At 34.1% G+C, this 27279-nt stretch overlaps 1 pseudogene; it reads right to left on the bottom strand.

Moving 5' to 3' along the window:
* Positions 1 to 2744: 2744 nt before the first annotated feature.
* The window catches only part of LOC128235840 (CD109 antigen-like), a 32393-nt pseudogene continuing 7858 nt past the window's right edge, over positions 2745 to 27279 (bottom strand).

Genomic DNA, 27279 nt, shown 5'->3' with positions numbered 1-27279 from the left:
TATTTGCGAAAATATTATAAACTGAATCAACCTTATAAAGCTCTTGACTTGAGCCTGTTACGTTATCAGAATATTTACGTTACATTTATGAAATTAACTTTGAATTGAATGTATATTTGTCATACATGTTTTGATACTCAACACTTATTAATAGTAGGGCATATTTGATTGATATATTATTGTCAACTTATGCGTATGTGGTTAGCAGCAGATTGTATACAAATGTACAGTTATCAATAAGTTGTCATGTTTAATACAAATGGGTGTGGGCTTTGAGTTGTCACGTTGTCACATTGGCCCCTTAATCTGAGTTTATAGCTGGAACATTTCTCTGTGTTAGAGAGTCCGGTTGAGTCAAGAAGCTGAGATTGACTGAGATGTATTGAGTGGGGTTTTGGGAAGCAGACTTGTTACAATTATGTCCACTGAAAATATATCAAACTAATGAAATATGAACCTATACAGTATATATGAAATCGTTATGTTTTGTGTTTAAATTGAAAACTTGGAGAGTTTCGTAGCATGACGCTAGAAGTTGAAATTTTATAACGTACTTTAAGTGTTTAGACTGAAGCCCCCCGACCATTAGACTTAAGTACCGCGAATCGAAATCAAATATCGCCAGATTTTCTTTCTGACATTTCATGTTAAATTAAAAAATACACCGGGTTTTTTGGACGTATGGTGTTTTGCGGTTGAAAAAACTGCAAATTGAAACAAACATTATTTTATTCAAACACATTAATAACATTGCAACCGAAATGTGAATTTGAAAGCAAGCTAAAGAATCTTTAATATAGCTTGATGAAAAAGTTATGGATAATGGATATTAATACATAAAAACGTAGAAAATGGAAATGTGTTGACTAAAAGCTCTTTTCTTGCTTTACTTTACTTTGACTAACAGAAAAAACGTTCTCAAACAATGTCTGGTCTCATTTGATTAGCCTTACACAAGCCAAGTCAAGTGATGACATTTTCATATATTATTCTAATACACATTGGTTAATCCCTGCCTTTGGACACAGGTCAAGTTTGATATCTGAGACATGTGCTTATTAAAATAACGACAATAGGTGAAGGGGATGTTTTACATTAAAGTCACAAGGGCAAGTCAGGACAGCACTCTTGTCAGATCTTTATTTGACTGTGATAAAACACAAAGGCTTCTAATAAGAAAGGGTTACATACATATGTTATTTATTCTTCAAGTTAATATAGGGCGACACCTTATAGCCAAAGATTAACTGTCATCCTGTTTAAAGACCCACGTATAAGGCCTTACGTATTCTTATGTGACACATTAGTTTATGACTCAGTTTAAAATCATTTTTCACATGCATTGGAAGAACGTAATTTATATTGTTCCTACTCATATATAAAATATATGAATGAAGATTGAACGACTGATAATGGCATAACGCATATAAAGTGTGACCCAGCACGAACAAAGAGGTCGCTGCAGACACCGTCGGCGTGAGTCGGTCCTTCTGTCAGCTTGAGGTGGTACACTCATGTGGTCGTAGGGATTAGTCCAGATTATTATTCCGTATAAGGTATCGTCGTCAGATACATCACCCGGCTTATCAGTCTTAAAGCGGTAGGAATTGTACTACTCTGATTTTCATGGTTTTATCCACGTGTTATAGATTGAGACATGACAATATTTATATCGTGTATGTCAACCCGCTTTAAGCAATAGCAGAGACATTCAAATGTAAGCGAATACCGCCTTAACTGAAAATGTTTTTTTTAAGTGTAACATCCGCCCCCTCAAAAGTAAATGTGCACAATGGACAATCAGAACGAAAGCTCTCTTGGTTAGAACGTAGTTTTGTTAATGTTCAAACAGCCAGGTGACACTAAAAAAGAACCGAATTTGCATGGCTATACGTTTGCGTCTGTGCCGATCATTTAAATGTTTGTCTTATTTACTAAATACTAGCTATTTACTAAATACCCTTTGTAGCTAATATTATAAAAATGAGCGTTTGGGTGTGTTGCTATGGAGGTTAAACCGAAATCAGTCATTAGTATGGAAGCTTTACTGTTAATGGTATGAAGGCTATGGGGGATAACTCGAATTAGCCAAATACTAAAGATGCTAAATGTTTATGGTATGGAATTGAACTCGAACAAGCCAAATGTATAAATGTTATCATGTTTATGCTATAGAGGTAAACTCGAACTAGCAACCTATTATGGTTACTACTATTATAACTAGGGAGGCTAACTCTTACCCGTCAATTTTATGGAAGGGTAACTCATACTTGTCATTCAGTTTGAGTTCTGTTTTGTTAATGTTATGGAGGTGAACTCAAACTTGCCAATTACGGTATATATACCTGTTAAAGTTGCTTACCGTACTTGTGTTTATATTCAAACATTTACTACCACCCTTATTTTTACTAAAGCTTATCATAGAAATATTTATATATCCAAGCATCGTCATAAATATTACAATAGTTATTTTCTATATGGATGAAAGTGTACATTGTCAGCAGGGGACTGTCCGCATTATGTAAAAATATAAAAACAACGACGATTCCCTTTGGAAATTTATTGATAATATTACAATGAATCCACAAAAAAACAAGACATCTTTTTTTTTTTCAAATTATGTTTTTCTTCATTGCATTGGTGTTTTTTATTGATGGAAATATAATAGTATTAATCAAGAAAGTGTAGTTCCTCATTGGATGTTTGAAAAATAATCCTACGATGTTAAAACCAGGCTGTATAACTTAAATCTGAAAAAAAAAAAAAAAACTACACTGTTGTAAACGTTAAAGTAATGTTTTACAGATAAAATAAACTCCAATAAATTTCTTGATAGAGAAGATTTATTTACAGATGAGAGTATTGAAAACATGTCAGGAGTTTTATATACATTTTAATGTATTAAAATAATGTAGATAGGACCAGGAGTTGCATTTACATATGGATTTTAAAACATTGTTTGTACAAATAGAATCATGATAAGTGTCCCGAGGATTAAGGAGTGTTATCTACTTACATTTTTATTTGCCAACTTTAGTCTTACACCGTTTCTGAAAAGAAACTTTTATTTTAACCTCCGCCCGAAATCGGCCATTACTGTCAAACCGTAGACAGGGTACACAAAAAAATGTCCATGGCGCAAGTAATTTATTTTAAGTTTGGACATCCAAACATTAGCAAGGTTTGCGTTTGTGTTAAAATATGAATATATATATTGAAAATGCATTGAAGCAAACAACAATCACATTAAAAGAAGTCAGGCGAAAACTTCAAGTAACACGTGTTGGCTTATCTCTTCTTTTAAAGAGGTTCCGAATTAAAATATTAATGATACCATTAAACCATTTAAATGCGTGGGATTAACTCACCAAAGGCATCATTGTCCCGTCGTTTCCACCCACGCAGCCACATTCTATCCCACACACGTCACAAATATTTGAGTATTTTGCTAACAGAGGAGCGTAAAACACTGTCATCTCGTTACCTGAAACAAACCATATTCAGATGACTATGTGGTACCACTGACAGAAAAAAACACTTTTCTGACTTCATTCTTATAGTCCGTTTACTTGAAGAAAACGTCATGTTATTTTAATGTTGTTATCATCGCTGCTTTGAAATTAGTTTTTTTTTATATTTGTAGTGTTATTGTAGGTTTGGGTTACTTCTAAAAATTCATAGCGTGTATAATACCGGCGAAGTGTTAAGTAAATGAAAAGAGTAATATGACATCAGGAAGTTATTTTTTCACGCTGTTGTCTAAATAACGCATACATAATCGACATCATTTTATAAATGAACAAAAGAACAAAAGGATAAACAAAATTGTAACGCAACATGTTATAAAACAATTTCAATCTTCCTGGATGATTCATCAAATATTCCTCATATCACTGTAACCGATATGGTACAATTACAGTGTCTAACTAAAACACTGCGTTTGGTAGAACTTCCTAATGTTTTTTTTCATTATAGCTAATATTTTTTACTTCACAGTTCTTTACTTCAAATAAATGTACGCATTATTATATGAATATCAATATCTTAAAGTCAGAGTCAAAATCTTGAGACGAAAATAAAATAACAATTTTTATTTGCATTCAAAATAAAATAGATTTTGACAAAAAATGAAATTAGGTGTTTTCATAAATTATTGTTTCACCATCGTCGGATACCCCCGGAACACACACTACGCTATGCTTTAATGTGTACCATGGGAAATTTGGCTAAGAAAATTTCGTAATGATTAATAGTTTGTGAGACAGTTTCATTGGTTCCGCAAAGTACCAGATGCTTTACGGTTGAAAAAATATTCTGGCGATTGCCGGAGTAGAATTTGGTCCGCCATCTCAGTACAATAATATTTGGCAGTAGTCAAGACCTCATAGCCACGGGGGCTACTGACAATGTTATGTTATTGAACGATATTTGCGTGTAAAATGCGAAATTATTGGAAATAGTGTTGTCTTTCCTGCTACATGCATATTCATCAAAACGAGATTTTGTCAGTCAATTGTCCCACGGAATGTATGAAGTGTAACGGAAGAAAGTACCGTGAATGCCGACGATGTTGTTTTTCACAAGCACCTCATATTGTCATTTAGAAAATGAATACAATAGCATCAAGGCTCTTAGCTCCAATATTCCTGTATATAATATGCTTTATGATCTTTAGTGACTTATTGCTGTCTCACTCTCTTCGAAAATCATGTATATATTTGCTTCATGCGAAAGGTATAAATTGCCTTTGCGACTTACCTACACTGTTTTTAACAATCGTTCTAAGAACTCAACACAAAGAACGTTAGACAAATGATAACTAACTTGGTTCGTAGTATTCATACACTTTGCATGGGACCTTCTTCACTGAGGCCACCATGGTGTCTCGGACCATGCTTATATCCACACATACCTTCGCTTGGGTAATCTATAGTATTTAAATAATAAATAAACAAAATGAAATATATTAAGAACGTTATGTAAATGTACATATAAGTGATACAATACAAACTGTTGGGACAAGCCAAAGAGACTAACAAATGATGAACAAACCTTTTTATGCACACGGTCCAAACAATACACGCTTGCTACTTAAACGAATAAACACCACATACTCAACCTTAGTTAGAACAATCACATGAATCAATATAGTGTACTGGTACACGAGTCAACTGGGGACTTTGACACGATAGTATAACACAACTATGAAAAAAACTAAAATGATACAAAACATGGAATAAAATAATAATGATGAAGACAATCAATAGTTGAATCGTATTCAAAATATTACAGACACATGTAATATATCACTTAGTTTACCTCATCAAAATACAGTACAACTTTTTTCTCTTCAATTTCTGACCGCATAAGCAGCTCATGCCCCGCTATTCCGTATTTAAATGCTTGAAATCCTGAAGAAATTCCTATCTCAGCAACAACCATACCGCTAATGTCTTCTTCCAACCAACTGTAAAGTATCATCAAAATATTGCTTGTACCATATAAATCGGAACGCTCGGGACAAAATCAATTATAAAGTTAGTTATATTATTTGACCTGTCAACAATCACAGATTTTATCAATATGAGTTTACGTATCCACCAGTTATTTCACGAATTCAAGTCCTTGTAGGTCTAGCTTACTAACATGCTTTCATCGCCTGTTCAAATGAACGTTTCACTTGCATCATCAGCCTAAATGTAAATAACAGCCTAAATGAATACATATCCTCTTTTAGACGATATCGCTTTCGCTGGCAATAAATCAACACCGAAAATCTGGTTTAACTAAAGTGCACGGTTAACCTTGTGGACAACATCGTGTTTTTTTCTTCATAAAACTACCTGCACTTTAAAACGCAATTATTAAAGCATTCATTTGCTGAGTATAAGTCAGCTCTTTTGAAATGTTTTCAAAATCATTATGATGCGTTTTAAACTGTTCTTAAATGTTTCACGACATTTCTCATCTCACTTATAATGATATAAGGTCTTTAAATTCGTGATGTCAAATGAATTTTCTTTCTTTTCAGTAATTCTCAATTTCAGTGTTATAGGGAAATATTCTAAAGAATCCCTTCCACTAATTTCAAGATGACCAGTATAGTTTAAAAGCGGTATGGAGTTAGTATATAGTCTACTTCACTTTTCCCGCCATTCAAAGTGCATGTGTTCTCGCCCATTTTATCATCGCACAATCGCATGTTCCGCATAGGTATATCATAAACACAACAAAGTTTAGCAAGAGCGATACCAAACCTATTTATGTTTAAGTCCTTATTGTTTCTCTATGTACAAAACACGTTTATAGGGTAAGTGAATTCACAAAATATGAAATTGACGTCACCATTAGATATATAGTATAGTTAATTACTGGTTCTTGCATTGAGATCACCTGTAAATAACATATACGCCGAGGGAACATTTCGAGGCAATTGCAAGCAATTTTCATGTAGAATTTTAAAACCTTTTACATTGACATCATCGTAAATCGGAGACATACCCGGGGCTAAGTATGTGAAAAACATAATTTAATTCTGAGAAAAACCAGAAATTTTCTTTTGAACAAGTAAAACTACACATTCATCAAAATTGTCATAGATTTGTCTGAAATGATAGCTTATTTTCATTAACATTTACCATGACGCCACCAGAGCCGCTATTGTTTTTAAAATTCCGTATTTTCAAAAGACATGAGTATCCACTTAAAAATATTGAATTGACCACAAGCTTCTTTCCCAAATTGCGTATAAACCAATTATATCAAATGTTTTAAGGAGTGAAAAATTTCCATATTTCTTTAATATCTAATTTATAAATGAGCTAATGTTTATATAAATATCTTTAAAACTATGTACATTATTTGAAGTTTGACCTAGCACCTAATTTGGAATTAATACTGCCTTTTTTGTTCAAGCCTTGATGCATGACCGTCAACTGCCAGTTTGTCGAACTAAAACCAAGCAGTTTTCTCTTCTGCTATGCAATGTTGTTAAAATGGATAAAGTCCGGTCTGGGATTTTACTTCATTCATACATTTACATGTAATTGCTTCCGCTTTTGCCGGAAAGCATAAATGATTGCATCACGACTCCTAAGTGTGAAGAATAGCGTCAAAATAACGCTTCCTGTCTGTTCACCAGCCAATAAGGGAAATCGATTTGCAAATCTTACTAATTTAAGTTTAATTCCTGTAAGAAAAAATCGCGTACCTTTTGATCAGTCTGAATTGAGTTTTCTTTGTCCGAAAACGGTATACAATAAAGTTTAGGTTATTCTTTCTAACAGCCATATCCAAATTATCCTGTTGTTTTTCTGAATTGCTATTTTTTCTTCATAAAATATCATTTTCTCTGTTAGCTAATTTTTAGAGCCATTGAGCTGTTCATTCTCTTTTCTTTTATCATTATTTTCGTTTTTCAATGAGTTTACTAGCTGTTCGAAACCTTTTGTTTACTTTTTTGACATAAGTTCAAACTTCAAGTAATATGGAGGCACATTTATTTCCGCGGTCGCACAGTCCGAGTCAGACCTGTCCGAAAATACCAATCTCGATCCGAGGGTCCGAGCTGCTGTGCAGTACGCAGGGTGTGGTTTGTGTTCTGTGAGGGTTAAATTATTGTCGTCTGTCCGGCGTCATACTCGAACACTGTCGCAGACTTCCCTTTGACAGCCGAGGTTCACCTTTTCGAACCGTTTCCGACGTTGTGCCCGTTCACGCAGATCGGGACCTGTGTTCATCTCTTTGCATTGTGCCGCGAACAGAAGAATCAGCAGTTTGCGAATACAAAGTGATCCCTTTTTTATTTTGTGTGTATGCAAATGTAATTTTGTTTTATTGGGCAGAAAAAAGGATAACTTTCTTAGTGGAATTTTCCATTGTTTATGTTTGAGATTGGACGATTCATTGTGGAGAAGTTACAAATGTTAAATGTTATTAGAAACCGCTTTTCGAAAAACATGTCCAACTTTCGCACCGCAGCCACACTTTATCAAGTAATAATTAATGGTTGTCGGTAATTGGCCAACACATATCACTCCGCATGAACTCGACAAGCAAATATTCGGTGATTATATTCCCTCCATTAGACTTGAACGATGCAAAGAGTTGAATTATTAAATATCTGAATTTAAAGTCCACATTTCACGTTGAAATTCATCATATGCACAACGTTTAGCAATTGTACTCACAAAATGTGAATTAAATTGCACTTCACACAAATAACTATTTTAAATAACCTCATTTACACATAGCAACCAAATGTTCGTGTGGTTGCCATGCAACGGTAAAAACGCCATTGTCAATCCACATCCATTGTCACTGTACAAACCGATGTGGTATACATAAAAGGCGAAAATACATCAGAAGGGTCGCATGTAAAGTTCTGAGGCATTTCAGTGGAAATACCCTTCGTATGTATTGCTATATGCCCCTATTTGTATTCATTCAATAGCTTCCAAATACCTTTAAAAACGGCTACTTAAATGTTATTCTTTTTCGGAATGTATTATAATGATTTAAACGATCTCATCAAGTTCGTTTGTATAGCTTTAGTTGGATTACATACCGATAACCCTCGTATGGAACATCTGAAGCGATACAACAAACAATTCGACGTCAACTTGAACATGTTCTGTCTATGTAGTGTTATGTTCTATAAAACTTACCTTACACAAGAACGAACCGTAAAACCGTTTATCGACTCTTTTACAACATCAACATCCAGACGGAGATCTTTGTCTTCAAGGTCCATGAATATATTGTAAAACAGCGATACCTGTAAACCATAAATCTGCATAAATTGCGTAATATTTTCGAGAAAAAAATAATCATCTCTGAGATTTCTGAATTGAATATAAGTTTTGAATTCCAAGTCCAATTATTACCTTGCATAATTTCAGGTTAAAGAACAATCATTCTCCCGAACACCAAAGTTGTAGGCATTATTCAGATTCAACTTGTACTCTTTGAACTTGTCCCAAATCTATTGCGGAACATAAAAGTGGATAGGTAGTAGAAAGACCGACCGACCTACGGGCACACGCACAGGGATGGTCAGACGGATAGACAGTCAGACAGACTTACAGATGCAAAAATATATGGAATAAATTAGATACACTTGTTCATATGTATTTACTATATTGACGTTGAACTCTATTTTATATAGTAGCGCTAGTTTGTTGACATTGCATTGGATAACCCGTTTAGCATTTGAACACGTGCAATTGCTTATCCACATCGGGTCTGGAACGTTTTGATAAAACCTTATTCTTTGATACCAAACGTTGTTTACAGTAATTTGTTCAGTTTTGTTCTGAAAATACTTCAAAGGGGTATGGCCCTTTGTTTATTTCAACACTAGAATGTATATAGAAATATTGTGCGCTCTTCATATTTAAAACCTCCGTTCGGATTTGGTCCAAATTTCAATGGTGTTACAAGCATCAAACGTGTCGGGCGTGCTGTCGGAAAAATTCGATTTAATTTCTTAACAAATTTAAGGCTCTGTTTTTACCATATAAGTTTTGACAATATTTCATCTTGTTTGCTTCATGTCCAAGATGAATTGCTTGATCTAAAACAAATCATTCATAAATGATTTATGTCTGGCCTATAATAAAATGCGTAAGCTTGGTTTTTTCGGAGTATTTTTTTTGTGTTGAGATTTTTCAACAAAAAAGCGTTATCTCCATAAAACCGTACCGGATCTGGAGTTGCGGTCCGTTGACAGTGTCCATGGACTATTTATAAAAGAGTAATATCCTTTTTTATAAAAAAATAACTATATAGCGATTATTTCGAGTGCTTCATCTGAAAATCCCCTGGCCTTCTATGCATTAAACCTAGTAGTAGCAGAGATTCATATCAAACCCAGTAGTGCATGCCTTCACCAGTGTTTTGTCGGGTTACTTGTAAGTAAAAGTGACTCTGTTCAGTCCTAGCAAATACTTTTTTATATCGTGTCAAGGCGCTGTGAAGGGATTGGTGTAGCCATATCATTCCTGTGACAGCTCCAGTTTTAACGCTTCTGACAAAAGTCACGGGGAAACAAGATGGTACATGTGGTATAAATTATAAACAGCGAGGCCTACCGTAATTATGGCTTTCGAATGCCCAACTGCATGCACGTTGAGTTCGCTGGTATCTGCCGAAAGCTGAAAACATTGAAAAGTGAAAAAAGAGGTTCCAAATAAACATGTAGGTCTTTACAACATAAAAATTACTCTAGCAGATTGTAAAAACAACAACAATTCATTTAATGTTGAACATAAACATTTATAAGACTAAACACCAAGTCAAAATGTTATTGACAAAGAGGCCGGACAACGTCATCCATAAGATAATGCAATCTTCTAAGAAAAACTATAAAAGTTAATGCAATCTTACAGTAGCTGTCTGCAGCACCATTTCATTTTCCGGCGTTATTCGGAATTGCAGTTTATTTTTACGCTCGGCCTTCGAGACCAAGATAGTCATGTTAGCTGACGATGACATAAGTGCACCAAAAGCAGCGAGTGCCTCTAGTCCAATCACTGTATCCTTTGAGTAAAAACATAGATTCTACGTTTGAATAATTGTCGAAATTGCTCTGATAACATTATATAATATATGTTTAAAATGCGCGCCATATGGTATGAAGGTATGAAGCGGACTGTCGCTATAATTGAGCATTCGCAAAGAAAGATATGGTGCAATGTATATAGCTTTTCGGAACAACCTCGGATGTATATCGACGGTTTACAGTGTCAGAATCGGTACACTTTAACTACGTTACAAGTAGATCGCGTATAATTTCAATTTAGCAGTTAAACTTAATGACTTACATAATGCAAATCTTAATTATGTTTGTACTGTTATTCTTCACTGGCAATCAATTACAGCTTAGATCTACAAAAACAAGCTTAAATACTACAATTAATTGATGATTAGTTAAAATTTTAAGATTTTTTTTCTACAGATGTATAGGATACATCCGAGGCTGTTTTCGATTTAAGGGTTAAAGAGTTGCGAATGGTATATAGCAAGGCCATATTGTTGGCGATGTTTTATTACAAAATCTATCGTAATTAAGTTTTATTTAAACCTGAGTAAAAATGAATCCACCGTATGAACTGCGTTGGCTTATTAGCCATTTGTTGACACGTGTTCCGTCCACCATGTCACCGGCCTTTGAAATTGCTAGAAGAGCGTAAGCTGTCATTTCAATAGATACTGCCGTAGTAGATGGTCCATAGTGGTATTTTGAGGGGACAGGCGCCGTCTCTTCCCAGTAGAGCATGTCTGATTTGCATATATAATATATAGCGTTCAATAAATGAAATGATTTGTTCATTTATAGCACGGAAAATGTATTTGACACACATGGGGAAAATAAACTGAAGGAGAAATAACAGGGCAAATCAGTGGTTGTCTATGAAGTGATTTAACATCATCTTTATATAGTATAAACTTTTAGACGGAAGCGAAATTTTAACAGTGTCAAAAGAAAAAAATACTACCGCCCGAGGACTTTCCTCGGCTCTTTAAAATCTGTAAAGCATCAGAGGCTATTTCAGACTCTCCAAGTCCAAGTGCATACGTGGTAATGGCGAGCGAGAAGTCGGATCTTATCTTTTCTATATTTCTTTCAAGAAACCGTAGTCCATTTGCTATTCCTTTTTCTAATTTCCGTTTCTGATCTGTGTCAAACTGTAAACATACATTTTCAACGGTTGTAAATAGTATGAAATATCTAAACTAAACAAATTTATAATTGCGAATTGCATCATTCTGTTTTTCCCTAAATTAAAACTGGTTTATATTTTAATATCTATCCATTTATTAAAAATAAAATACTTCTCTCTTGGCTAAATATTTCAATTTGAATTTATCCATCAGTTTTTAACTAGACATCGCTTGGCATTCAACTTGTCGTACCTTTTCCTCTGTTTTCATTTAATGAATGTGTGATATAAAGAGAAAATGTCATTGTCACAAATATTGGTTTATAAATTGTGGAAAGTGTGTTATTTATGCTTTTGCTTTGTGTACCTGAATATTGTCTTCTCCGGCTTGCTTGGCTTCCAGCAAAGCGATCAAAACGTACGCCGTCATTCTTTCTATAGATCCATGTGATCCTCCCTGATCAAGAATGCCATTTTTAGTGAAACGGACTTGTTTGAAAGAACTATTCTCTATTTGTATCCTTCTTACGCCTTTATTGATAATACCAAATTGAACAAAACATGCGTTGCTTGTTTTTCGTCTTTTTTCAACCCATACATACAATAATTAGGCATTGGCTTCTTATTTAAAAACGAATACCTGCATATTTCGATTCATCATTTATCCAAGTTCTGGAAAACTTCCGTCATCGTTTTGAATTGAAAGTAGATACGCGCTCGGTAACGTTATTACGCGGTCTTCGACGTCCACGTAAAATGTCGCCATTGAGAAAACCTTCAGAACAATGAAGTTAACCTAAAAAAAGAGAATTAGAGTAAACGTTGAATTAATTTAAGTGTGGTCTAATATTTTTAAACAGTAAACAAATACAAAATGATATTTAAAACAGTAAACAAATACAAAATGATATTTAAAACAGTAAACAAATACAAAATGATATTGAGGTTTATGAAACAGTGAAATATTATAAGTATCACTTATATATTTATATCTTTATTTCACACGAAGCATATGGTAAATAGCATTTAATGTTTCACTAACAGCACGAAATGCGATAAAATGTTGCTTATGTTATATAAATGTACACGAACAATTTACATATATCGAATATGTCAAATACTACATATCAAGGACTGGTTTGACTATGTCAATTGTTGAATGACCTATTCGAGAATCAATATGTGTCTTTAGTGCAGTTACCATGAACTTCCTGATGTGGACCCACCCCAAGCACTGAAAGACCAGTCTGGGTGTTTGTACTTCATTTCACGCTGTATTCCTGCGACAGAGACGTCAAATAATCGCTTCATAAATATCAGCTTTGATCAAAAGGTAAGGAATAGAAGAAACCTCAACTTAAATATATGCATTGCATTTTTGTACGGACTGTTTTATGAGGACAATATAACTCTGTGTGATCTCTGTACCGATTTATTGCGAATGATTTCCAGTTTAAGCTGAGTAGTCCATTTACTTTGACCAAACTTCATGGGTTTGTCAGACGATTTCACAATAAAGTACATTGAATGTTTGAATGACAAAAGTTACCTATTCTTATATAGTTTTCTGCCAGTTTCTCAAGATTAGCATCAGAGCGGCCGACAGCAGTTAGGTATTCTAAAACGAACACAGACGGTGCTGTGTTGATCATGATCTGCTCTCCGCAGCCGTGAGGCTGTCTTACAAGCCTGTCTAGGTTGTCGATTGTAGGCCCCATAATATCACCTTTTTAATATAAACACCAAATTTCTATACTTTCAGCAACCTTTATTCCGTTAATGCCCGCTACATGAGAAAGTGTAACACCGTATGTAAAGAATTTGTATTACCATCATTATTTGTACTCTGATATCGAAATATAATTTATTGTGTATGCACTTAGATCCTTCGACGTTTAAGGAGTATCTAAGTTTAGTAAAAAGGATTTTATAAAATTCACTCGCCATTCAATGTAAGTTGCATGCGCTGGGAACCTTCAACTACATTTGGAGGATATGCCAGCTGAAAACTGTAGTCAAACGTGTTTGTTTGGGTCAGGTCAATAAGGACAGGATACGCCACACTTTGTTCCAATCCTTCCGGCTAGGATAGAAAAATAACCTGTTTGGTTATATTCATGTAAAATGCTGTTACGGTTTGAACGATCAATATTAGCATTGGACCAAACACACCTTTCCGTTATTTGGTTGCTACTACCGGTAGAGTATGCTTTATGAATCAAGAAAACTACTGACAAAAGTATCTAATGAATGACAATCTCGATAATATCATTATGGCTAAACGATTTTGGAACTTACTTCCACTCGCAGATTCTTTACCACAGTGTCTTTTGCTATTTTTGAATCGACCGTAATTTTCAATTTGATGTCACCGATTTCTAAAGGAACTATCGGAAAAAATGCAGAGGTTGCCCTTCCTGATTTCGCCCGAAAATATATTTGGCATACTCTGATAGTTCAATAACATTGTATCAAACATTTCTGATATACGATAAATTATTTGGGCTCGACACATATGTTTTATATATATTTAGACCCTTAAGCGGAGGGAAAAAAGTGGGGTTGCATTAGTAATAGTAACGATTTTCAAAAGCATAACATCTACTCACATAATAAATGTTGAATCACCATTTATCGAGAAAATTGAATCAGTTTTATAAGTATGCAAAAACCGAAATATATCGTAGTTATCTATGTACATAAATGTGGTTTTTTTTACCAAAATACACCTAACAATGTTTCCGCATTTTTCTTTCAGTTTCAAACTCTTCCCACGTTTAGAAACAGCAAGTCCCCTAAACGAGTCGCTTTTCTTTAATGTGATGAGAATCTGTTAACATAAAAAAGTGTAAGAATTGAATGTTTCAAAGGACGAAGACATCTAGTTGACAAACATAAGGAAATACACGTGCATACAAACACGTTGTAATGTTATTAGCATATACATATGTAGCGAAACCGCCTTGATATACCTTGTAAGAAATTCATCCTAATTGAACATTGATTTGAAGCAAAAAATAAAAGGTATATTAATACGTCAAACACAATAAAATATGAATACACAGACTACTACTACACAAAGAAAAGTACTTACATAAAGATCTTCTGAGTGATAGTTGAACACATTTGCTTGTATTGCAACTTGCTCATTGCGAATAACGGAAAAGGGAAGCTGAACACTAACAAAGAATGGCAGGAACACCCGCAACTGAAGCAAAATATCTATATGAGGACTTGTATTTAAATAGTATTAAAATAGTATGTCATTCTGAACATTACAATACATTATATTTGAAAGACATTATGGATGTGCATCGTTCAATCAGGGAGTTTTTTTTTATCTTACTTAAGTTGCTCTGAATATCACTTTTCTATGAAAATATTCTATAAAACATATTTTCAGGGTGAATACGTTCGAACTTGTACAAACAGAAATGATTCACAATATTTTGTCCAACTTGTTAAAACAAAGCAAATTCGGACTGAGTAACCTCAAAATAATTGTCTCTGTTTATAGAAAAAGATATTCTAAAATCGCAGCAAAAGTTTATCATGAAATTTCCTGTTTTCTGTAACCAAATTCCTATACATTGAATAACGCAATCTAAAGACTCAAGCCGGACAATATTGAATTTTAACTCAAAACAGGCTTATTACACTTCCATTTAGGACATGAAACTGGTAAACTAAGTATGAAAGTTGTCAAAAAAATGTCTCACATTCAGTCAAAATGTGTGATGATAAAGCTGTACTCAAACGAACGGAGATAAATATTTGCTCCGTTATTTTTCAATAATTTTGGTTATAATTTCTTGATAATTTTATTCTTTTTATTCCAGAAACCTTTTAGCGCATTGTCAAAATATGCACGTACATCGGGGATGGCTTTCAAAAATACGATATACAGTGAACTTTATAATGCATTAATTTTGTTACACATGGACCAACATGCTCAGGACACCATGTTAGAATTTCTCAGAATACCGATCGTGATTCGCTGCAAGTACCAAGTGAGTTGCCACGTTTCTGAATAACGTTATGCAACAAGAAAAGAAGAATCATTCGACGAAATATTTGTTCTGATCCATAATTTTAAAAGAAACATTTCAGGATTCGGAACAAAACATGCAAACACCATTACTTTTAAATAATTCAATTGACATTCAGTATTATAAGAGGCACCTCTTTCGAACATCTTGACTTAAAATAAAAACGTGTTTATATATTCATAGCTCGTTTTATTTACAACATTTAATTGGTCATATTAACTTTGGTCAAATTCCTAAACACATTAAACAATTTTCACACAAAAAATATATATCATATAATACTTTTAATGGGTATGTGTGAAATTGAGAAGAGTACCTCTGCTCGGGAAACTGCTACAGATAAGCGTGATTTTCCGTCAATAGCAAAGCATGTAGACACCCAAGTGGTGACTGTATCAGGAGCTGATGCAGTAAAGTCAGCAATTCCCGTTGCGCTGTAAAATGTTGTTGTTTTTTTAAATAAAAAATATATAGTAGAAAAAGGTTTAATCGTTCAAGTATTAGAGCAAATATATTGATCGAAAACAATGAAACGTTGATGATTCCTCACTAATATGGTGATAGAAATAAAATACTGTCAATCATACCCTGAAGAAACATTGTTGAATAGCCACGTGTCGGGAAACTTCTTGCGAAGGGTCACTTGCTTTTCCGGGGGTCGTGTGGAGGTAGGCGTGGAAGTTTCAAATGCCGTCGATGTTGGGTTATTCAATGGAGAAGTTTTTGAGGCAAAAACCGTACTGGTACTTTCTTCATACATTGATAATCCTATAGAAGATGTTGTTGAGCTTGTGGTCATCTCTGAAGGAAGATTCGTCGATTTCAAAAAATGCATAGTATGAAAACAGAAGTATTTGGTAATCAAAACCGTTCATTGGTGGTATTTAAACCTTTATCTTCAACTACCAGTTGCATTTAAGCCGTATTCCAAATTAAGAACGACAAGTCATTTTTAATGAGGTGGGCCTGAAAACTATCTGATTTTTCGTAGTATGTTTTCATTAGGATACTGTCGATCTTCTGTTGAATTATCGTTTATGATTATTTGTTTATCTGTACTTACCTGTTCCTTCTCTTATTGAAATTCCATTGTAATAAAGCCCTACAGACTGCAACAGATCAATCAATGTTTCATTTCTAATGATAGTAAAAAATAGTTCAGTTTAAAATTGTGTAAGACTCTGGTTTTTTTCTTAACAAAAGCACTATGATAAGACGTACTCATAATAAGATCAACTCTAAGTATATCTCACCTCAATTATGTCGATAAACGACGAATTATCAAGTGTTATACACTTTTTCACATCGTCTGATAAAGGCAGGATTCCCTGCAATAATTAAAAGACAAATATAAATTATCACTTTGTCGGAGGTCCTTTGTGTTTGAAGTATGTTTAGAATATCGACTTTAGTTGGGTATACGGCATTGAAAAGGTGTCTAAACATTACAAATATAAAAACAGGTGAATGTAGAGTCAACTCAAAGGTGATCTTTATATGAATAAACACGAGCATATAAGACAAGTTTTTCGTACCATCGTGATATCATTGCCTGTGTCGAGAATCAGAATGCTCATGTCCACTGTTAACAGGTAGAAGTTAGAACCCGCGTTTCCTTCAAGATGAATATTGACATTTTCACCAGGCCGCACCTCTCTTTTATCGAAGGATATACGTGGTACCACCTAGAGAAGTTTTAAAGGATGACAAAGCATTTTGACGTTACAAATACTTGAACGATTAGAACTATATTCAATTACATTATGTAATGTTTGCAATAATGTTCAGACATATCAAATGAAACCAACTGCATTGATCAAAGAACGTATTGAAACAACCACCCCAGTTGATTCATCCTGTTTAATATCCACTAGAAGCGCATCAACTCCTCCATCGATTTCTTTACGAAAAGAAACAAAGTCACTTTATTGTTGTTGATTTCTTATTCGATATTATGATATATATATTGGATAATAAATGTACAGTACAAAACATCCCATTAAAAGCTTTTTATCTAATTCACAATGACATGTTATCTATATAACGCTACATGTTTAATTCACAATTATAGCCTTAAACAAATTAACACACCAGCTCTGTAATAATTCTTTTTTGCGCTCAATGACCACGCCATGACGACAAAGTTTGGTCTCATCTCCTTCGTTGCAGTGACAGTAATGTCCTTTGGTTGACCTTCAGAAAGTTCAAACCATTCCCCCTCATCAATATACCATCCGTTTGAAACAACCTATATTCGCAATATTAAACTTTGCAGCTATTAAGTTACTCATTTAAGATGCTATTTGTTACTGGATTTATTTTGGAATCTGTCAAAGTTAAGATTAAATAAAAATAAAAATATTTGGTCATGAAAGTTATTTTTCTCTTAATGATCGAAAGTAATGGATTAGTTTTTGTCTGCCTCACATGAATATGCATATATATAAAAAGTTAATGGACAATGAATAAAAAAAAAACATGTGAAAGAGTCATTTCTGATAGTATTAGTAAAAATAACAGTTTTTTTAGAAACACTAAATATATACGAAAAAATCCGACAATACCTTGTAAGTTGCTGTCAGCATGCCGCCGGTCACTGCAATCCTAAATATGGCTTTGTCGCCGACATTCTTCATGAAAAAATAACACCAAGGGTTTGTAAAAAATATTTACTTGTTATTATCGTTTGTATGATGTTTATATAAGTATCTTCTATGGCCGAGTGTTAAAGATAGGTTCATTATGACCCGAGCGTAGGGTGTTTCAAAACACTCTGAGCGAGGATTGGGATTAACCTTTCTTACACGAGCGGCTATGGAAGATGCTTTTTCTCCCACCCAAGGTAAACAAACTTAAGTATTTTTTTTTTGCTGGAATTCTTTTAGGCGAAGTGAAAAAAAATGCGTAAAGATATGTGATTATTGAAGGTTGTAATGGATATGTGCGCAGTGATTCGGATTATGTTAATAGTCAAATCGGATTTTAAATAGTTTTGAGGACAGCGAAGAATTATTTCTTAAAAGGTGCTTGAATTTTTTTTATGTTGACATTTGAAGCGAGAAATAATTAATCAGCATTCTAAATATTGCCACAAGACAAGGTTTCTATGATGCTACAGACGACAGTCTTTAACAAAGGAGATAATTACAATGTGATGACCATTGAAAAGGAGTTCCATACGGGTAATTGTTTTATCTTTGCCCTCGGACAAGATAAGAATTTCTAGCATGGTTATTTTTTTGGATCTGAGGTGGGAGAAAATCGTTATCTTACATTATGTTTTATTGGGCAATATATATATTTATATATATATCGAGCTATATTTCTAAGTCATATTATTTCCCGTTTTACATCTGTACTTTAATAACTTAAAATTATTTTTACCATTTCAACTTACTAGGAAAATCAAGCATGTGTTCAGTGCCTTAAAGTTTAGAAAATGATTTAAAGTGTGAATAAAGTGTGACCAAAAGTTTTCGATTGACGATACAGAATGTAAACAGAAATTTGTCCGTAAGAATATAATGGACTTCACTTATGCCATGAACACATAACATAAAAGAGGTAAACAAGTTACAATTTTACCAATTCCTTTGGTCCTGATACTTGTTTCAATGTCAAAGAAGTGTTGGCCAGTAGGTTGGCGGACCGGTGAATCCTGTATCCATGGGAACGAATATCATTGGAAGTTCCGGCTTTTCGTAACACAGCCTTATCAAAGATACATACAGTTTTGAAAAACCGTTTAAGGTATTATGCTGTTTTTTTCTAAGTCTAAGGCAGAATATTTGATACATTTTGTGAACATTTTGTTATGCAAACATGTTTAACACGACCTCCAAGTACTGCTTTTATGTACAAACGTATTTATATTAAAAATATATTAAAAATGACAGATTGATTAGTTGAATGCTTCAATAATAAGATGGATGCTATCGCGATATAGTGTGAACATCTAACAAAACAGTTTTAACGAACAGTAATTTACAGAGGCGTATTAAGGGTATTCCACTGTTGACTTTTCGATTCTGTTGCATGTTGGGGTAGTTTCTTCTAAAATATTGCACATTCCTTTTTCTATTTCTACTTTTGTGAATTGTTTTGTCTCGATATAAAATGGTATAATAGTAATTGCAACTTGAATATTTCCCATGATTACAAAATAGGTGTTTAGTGTCCGATACTACACTGAGTATTAATCGTTTGGCGAAAGGGATGATTTTTATTAGGCTTTAGTTTCATCATTGAAAAATATGCAGTATAAAGCCTAAATGTTGTTTAAAGAACATATTAAAATACACACTAAAATGTTTTATTCGTTCTATTTTTATGTATCGAACGAAATACAGAAACTGTATAGAAGGCGGATATTTCGTTTGTTGAGTCGGATAACCTCAACCAGGATTTTTTCAAGGCCCTATCAGCAAAATACGAGGTGCAAGAGAAGCTCATTACCGTTTGAACTTTTGTGCACCTAATTGCACTTTAATCGATGGTTGTGGATGCTCAATCACTTTCGCGAAACGCATGATATTAATGGAAGCAATTCACCGTCTGTAAAACGTTTCCTATTCAAAATATAATACTGTTTTTTTGCTTAAGACGAAGTGTATCGCAGCTCATCAAGGAAATCTAGGCTAAGCTTTTTTGTAATTATTTTTCAATTATGCAAACATTATTTCATCCATGTCCGTTTTATTTGCATCTTTCATAGAAATGACCACATATTATTATACATCAATACACTATTATTGTTATAATCAATTTATCAATTTATTTTTATAACACCATTAATCTAAGAAGGTTTACGCAAAACAGGCAGTCAAGACACTATTTCCTTGGAGAACATCAGAGTTTTTTTCTAAATTCTGTCTGGTTTATTTTCTAAATGTGAATGTGCACATTCCAAAAAAACCTGACTCTAATGAGCCTGTTGAACACAGCTCAAATATTCACATATATATGTTTTTTAGATTAACACGTATTCACTCAATTGGATTTACATTTGATCCAGAGTAAACAAGTGACGTCATTGATATTAACGCTTTTCAAACAGTCCAACCTGCAATTATGTTTTAGCGTTATCTTCTAGTGTTCTTGTTGAATTTGTCCAATGAAAGTTTGCTAATAATGTGTGTTATTATATCCATTGAATATTTTTGAAATATGTCAATAAAACAGTATGAAACCATAATCTCAGTTTAGTGATAATCGTTTAATGATTTGGCTTTTCCTAGCCGTGCAAGGAGTATAAGTTTTCGGACGCCGAAAAAAAAGAAAAAATACAACATTCAATTCTTATTTAGACATTCGCAGCAAATTATTTTCAAACAGAGTTTAATCTTCAGCTTACGACATATTGACGGACATATTCGACAGTCTGTAGCTAATACAGTTCTTACCTTTATTTCGATATATGACACATTTAATTGTAAATCACGCCCTTCAACAGTGTATCCAATTTTGTTGCCTTCGCCAATATCAAACTTTGTAAAATTGCGAATAACGACCCATCTACCATATAAAACGTAAAGCTTCACTTCAACCCACAGATCTATATCTGCCGACGCCATGCCTTGGTAGGGGTTGCCCGAATATCTAGTAATCTCCCCCTGAATTAAACGAAAATCAAATACAAATGTCTTTAAGCTAGGTAGTCGGATTATAATATAAGAGTTGTCATCTACATATAAGTCAACCAATAGTTGACTTTTCAAAAACCTAGTTTGACTCTTCGATAAGTGACACCCAGTCATTCTTAAATCAAATTTAAAGTATCTCATATAGTTATAGTTTATTTGTCCTAATAGTTAATTCCCTCTGGAGCCGGTTAAGGACGATCCGTTACCAGACCGATATACATTTATTAGGCAAAACAAATCTAGTGCCGCCCAGTTTCGTTGAGCACAGCCCTAAAGTGCAGCGCCAATAACAATACTCAGGGAAATTGACACTAAGCTAAGTCATCGGACTATACAACAGGGGCTGGTCAGCTGGGGATAACCAAGCCAGATGATGTGTAAACGAATCCTTGAAAGAAACAGCTTATGGTCATCAAATTAATATTATATTTTAAATTATTTATTTTTCATTAAAGAAGGTGCTAAATTTGATTAAGCATGACCAGGTTGATATTCGAGAATCTCATATCAATAAAATATTTTATAAAAAGAATGAATTGATACCGAAATATCTACGTCTTGTCCAACGTGAAAACTTTTCTTGAACGTAAGTTGTAGGGCAACGTCGTAGACTTTGACGTTAAGGTTGGATTCTGTGGAGATAATTACTCCCGTTATATCTTCCACAACATTGGCATGGGTGGTTAAACGTCTTCAAACGCAGAAAAATACATAAATGGAATAGCATGAAGATTATCATTAAATCATTAAATAATATGGAGTTATAAATACAAAAAAAATAAGGTTGTAGTGTTTCGTTTTTTTTAAAAACAAGTAGCCATTAAATGGTATTGCCAGATGTCAACGTAACTTGCAACGCTGTGTTGTCACAGTGATATAAGTAGAGAATTCGACTGTCATCTAATGTTTACCGCGTAAGCTATCTTCAATTGCAATTCACTCCTTGTCATTTACAAAGTAGGCCTCACAGGAGGTGGCAGCATTTTAAGAAAAAAACTACAATAAAGCGATTATGAAAATTGCAAACAAAACGTTCATGGACAAATGTTTCCGTATTTTACCCCAATACTAGTTATTGTTATGATACTTGAAGCTTTTTCTGTGCTCAGTAGTCGCCATTTTATATAAATGACGTCATCTTATTCCTTTATGTAAACATACACAGTTCAGTTGAAATTGCTCTGAAAAAGAACTTATATGAGTTTGAAATATCTGCTAAAACTGGGGTTAACGTGCTTTCATGAAAAGTGCTTTACCCTACAAGCCTTGATTACCTGTAATAGCTTAAGATAAGGCCATTTTGGAGAGAATGGTGTCCATTAAAATGCCAGTGATGCCCGATAAGGGCCTAGAATCTGTTCGGTTTCAAAAAGCAAATGTAGGACCTATTACCCCCGGACAAAACACCTCCTGCTTTTTTGTGTAGAGGTGTACACAACTTCCGTTATTCTGTTAACAAGGCGGTAAAAACATACCGATAAGGGTTTCAAAATGGAAGTAAAGCAGCATTGAATCAAAACACCCAACACATTTGTACAGAGTTATGTAAAAGGATTCTTATGTACAGTATCGTCGTTTTAGTAATCAATTAATCATTCGTCAAAGCGGTATCAGGTTTATCCAAATAAATGTTTTCAATATTCTATTGAACATCTGTACAAAAGGCTAGCCATTAATAGTTATAATTATAATTTTACGTAAATAAATACTAATTAATTGCAAACAATGCATAACCGTAAAAACTGGGGAAATGAATGGGTAAGATATGACTATCCTAATCTCTTATATACACGACTTAATTAAGTACTTACAGTTCGTTGTTGTAATATCCATTAGAATTAAAAATCCGCCGAGCAATATATGATTTTCTGAAGTCTGAGGCTAGTTCTGTAAATGGCAAGTCTATATCAACGGAGCCATCTTTTACCTGAAAAAATATAATATCTATCTTATCAAAGACTTAAAACGTTATTTCAAGATATATAACACAGGATAATGGAATATTTCATGCATAACTGAAATTGACAGTCACTTAATTTGCACATAGGTTTTTTTCATTGCATAATTATAAACAATTTATTAGATTAAAAAATGTCCTTTTTAGCATCTTATATGACCTTTTTTGTTAATAAATAGAGGCTATCTTGTGGGGTTCAGGGATAATTCAAAGATTATAAAATACAGGGGGCGCAACTGTTGAGAGAAAGTGATAGATTGATAGATAGATATGTTTACCTTTTGAACATGCGTTCGGATACTTGCCCAATTAATTCGGCCACATTTTGGTCCATCCTATTGATTTCTGATGTATTACATGCATTTTTTATTTATTCTTTACTTCATTTTAAGTTTACGTTGAAATTAAAGGAGGTATGGGCGCAATATACACACTCTTGAATTTGAAGCTCTTCGGTTTATTGTTTACCTCCTCCCCATTGAACTCATATTGTGCAGCGTTTGAAGTTTGTGTTATAACTTTGCGATGTTGTGTTTTTCTCGGGTGTGTCAATGTAGTTTTCAATATTCGTATGTTATGCATTTTAATCCTCGACATTTATTTTAACATATATTTGATGGAAGTGTATTTTGTTTTTGATGCTGTATGTGTCTCGACAATATACTATTAGACATTACCTTTTGCCTCTTTACTCGTTAAACACTTTGATACAGGGTGTGTCAATATAACGTAATTGTACTTTCTACATATAGATATGTATTACTGCTCAGTAACTCTAGTTTAAAACAAAGCATAGGCAAATCTCTTCAAATACTATTTTGATTTTAAATTTGTCGGGATTGTTCATAACTTTAACCTATAATTTAGGTTATAAAGTTCAAAAATCCTGTTTCTTTGAAACTTGGATGTTATCATGAGAAGTTTGTTTTGAAGACAACGATAATGCTTTAAAAAACGTGTTCTTTAATTGTTCTTAAAATTATGCTTCGAGGATCTGAAGAATGTTTACATTAGGTTAATTTCCTGTTGCAAAACGAAACATAATGCATCATAAAACAGGTTGGATACCTTTACCAATCCTCCTTATTCGATTGTGCTTCATAAACGGATAAACAGTATTTCCGAAAAAGGTGCGTAGGTAAGAAGTATTATTATTGATGTATGTACGTATTTGTGTAAGAAGTGATCAGAGTATATTTTCAACAGTGTTTATAGAAATATATTCACTCTAAAAACCTACTACCTTATACTTAAGCACACTCCTTTTCTACACTGTTTATGAAGAGAGTTATAAACTTGTCATAGCAAGCGTATTGTATTATCGTGAACTGTATATAGTGTACAATTGGTTTACATTATGATGAGTAAAACATTTTACTGATTCACTACACTGTACGTATAGAGAGCGTTAAACTTGTTAAAGAACGGGTATTACCTTGTATTGTTTCACTGCACTGTATATATAGAGTGCATCAAATTGTTATAGAAAGAGTATTACCTTGTACTGTCCACGTCACTGTTATATAGAGAGCGTTAAACTTGTTATAGAAAGAGTCTTACCTTGTACTGTTTCACTGCACTGTATATATAGAGTGCATCAAACTTGTTATAGAAAGAGTATTACCTAGTACTGTTTCACAGCACTGAAGCCCGTGTATTTTAATGTTAGTTCCAGGTCACCAGAAACACCTTTTCCAAACGTGTACCTTCAAAGCAAATTTGTAGAACTTTTTTAAACCGAAAATGACGCATATTTAAACTATGCCCATGTGTATTTCTTCTACTAGAGCACTTCTTCGAAAAAGAGCGTATAAAAGTGTATTGTTTTTATCTAATTATGCAATGTCCTCCTCTTACCACTTATTTCCCTCGTAATGTCATTTTCACTCATCTTTTACCGTGTATAAATCGCCTGCTACTATCATCATTCCGCCACATACAATCCTGATAAATCAGTATATCCTCTTATAACATATTGAATCACCCGCTATCATATATTATCATCCAGATACCATTTAATATTATCAAGCTTCCATCTAGTCCTCCTGATATTGCATTCATTTTGTACTGATAACATGCACTTTTGTCATTCTCTCAGGCAATATTCTCCTCATCTTTTCTCTTTCTCATATCAAATACATTTTTCCTACATCTATGCATGATCCATCTTATACTTTTTGCAAACGATTTTTCTTCTTCAGACAATGATAGTTCTGATGGCACGTTATTTAAGGGGCTGTTCAAAATGGGTGGAGTCCGAAGGACTCCACCAACATTTTGAACTGCGCCATTGCATACCATACCCCGATAAAATGCAACATGTCGAATTTTAATACTTATATTTACATTCATTTAAATCTACATTTCTGCTAAAATAAATTGATTATTCAAGAGCATTTACTCTTTTCTTTCTCTTGTTGTTCTCAACGGTGGGTAAATTAGAACAGCTGCTGTTCAACCGAATGTCATAAAACAATGAATGCGCAGATAAAATAGTTCCTTATTTATAGGTTCAGATTATATATTTTCAAGGACAAGTATATTATAAATACACATTATAACTGTTTAACAACTAGGAAAATACAACTGGAGTTGGGAACATTTACAATAACAAGAAAACAACAAAAATATCGTCACATGCAAAGTTCACATCATATCTCGCGATATGTTGAAATATGGTGTTAGACAAATCTGCAAGTGTATTTTTATTTCTTTGGACTTTAACATCGGATGAAACGACTGTGGCGGTGGGTGGGGTAACGTATTTATCAATGGGAGCTTTTGCGGAAGTACAGCCAGAGGACGCGAGAAGACTCAGTGTTGAACTGAGCTCTTTCTTCTGGACGTTGCTGGGTGCCCTGCAATACGACTTTAATGATGCCTCATTCCTGTGCCCGGACATGAACATAATATGACGAGCTTCAAAGCCACTGTCGTTCATTGCTTGGATAGCTGTGGCCCTGACACTGTGCGCGGTGTACCAACCTGTTGTTTTGCTTGCTTTGCAAATGTCAGCCATGAAACTGCTGTACGACCGCTTTGACAGTGGCGCATTGGTGAACCAAATGTCATTTGCCTCAGGTCTTGCGATGGCATCCTTGATGCAGGCATTAAACAGCATAGGCGCCGATTTGTCGGTTTTATTGATGAGTAACTTTAACATTGCTACTGGACAACATGGGCCACCTGTCGTATACATTCTGCGGTCTGATGGAGCCTCATCCTTGGTAAGCCCACCCTGGAATTTTTTTTGCTGCGTCTCGTGCTTCAGGGTGACATACTCAATTCCATCATGGTCTTCAGTAAACTCAAAGGAGTCGATTTGAAGCTGGTGATGAAATTCAAGGCCGCGTGACACGAAGTGGAGAGCAAGTTGGAACCATACACACTGTCGAAGAATAATTGGAGAGCATGGAGCATTGGCGAAGAACCTGGAAATGGTTTCAAGGTCGCTTTGCTCGATGATAGGCTTGTGGTGTGTGGGTCGGGAAAGTCCGGCCTTAGTTTGTTCCTTCATGAAGCCATCAAGTGTGCGATTTGCAGCCTTAAATGATGTGCCATGAACAATGTCCATGTTGCGGCCAAGGTCGGTCAGATGTCTGTTCAGACCAGATCGTATGTTCTTCATACTATTCTTGTGGTACACCTTAGACCCAGCTCCGAAAGCCTTTGAGCGCCTTTCTGATGGCTGCGGGGTGACTTCGCAGTAGAACTTGCGCAAAATCTGGCCAAGTGACTCTTCTGAGACAGTAGACGTGTTTAGAGGCTCAGCATACCTAGATCTATGCCAATCTGGAGTTAGAAAAAGCATTTGTTCATTTAAGTATTGAATTAGTGTTAAAAATGTTTTATAATAGTTGTTTATAATTATGTTTTCCTGTTAAATGAGTTTTGTATATATTTTCACTATATTGTTAAAAATATATTTTCATAATATTGTTAAAATATCTTTTTATTGTAAATATTAA

This window comes from Mya arenaria, chromosome 5 (genome assembly GCF_026914265.1).
Source record: "Mya arenaria isolate MELC-2E11 chromosome 5, ASM2691426v1".
Taxonomy (NCBI): domain Eukaryota; kingdom Metazoa; phylum Mollusca; class Bivalvia; order Myida; family Myidae; genus Mya; species Mya arenaria.
This window is presented reverse-complemented; position numbering and strand designations above follow the sequence as displayed.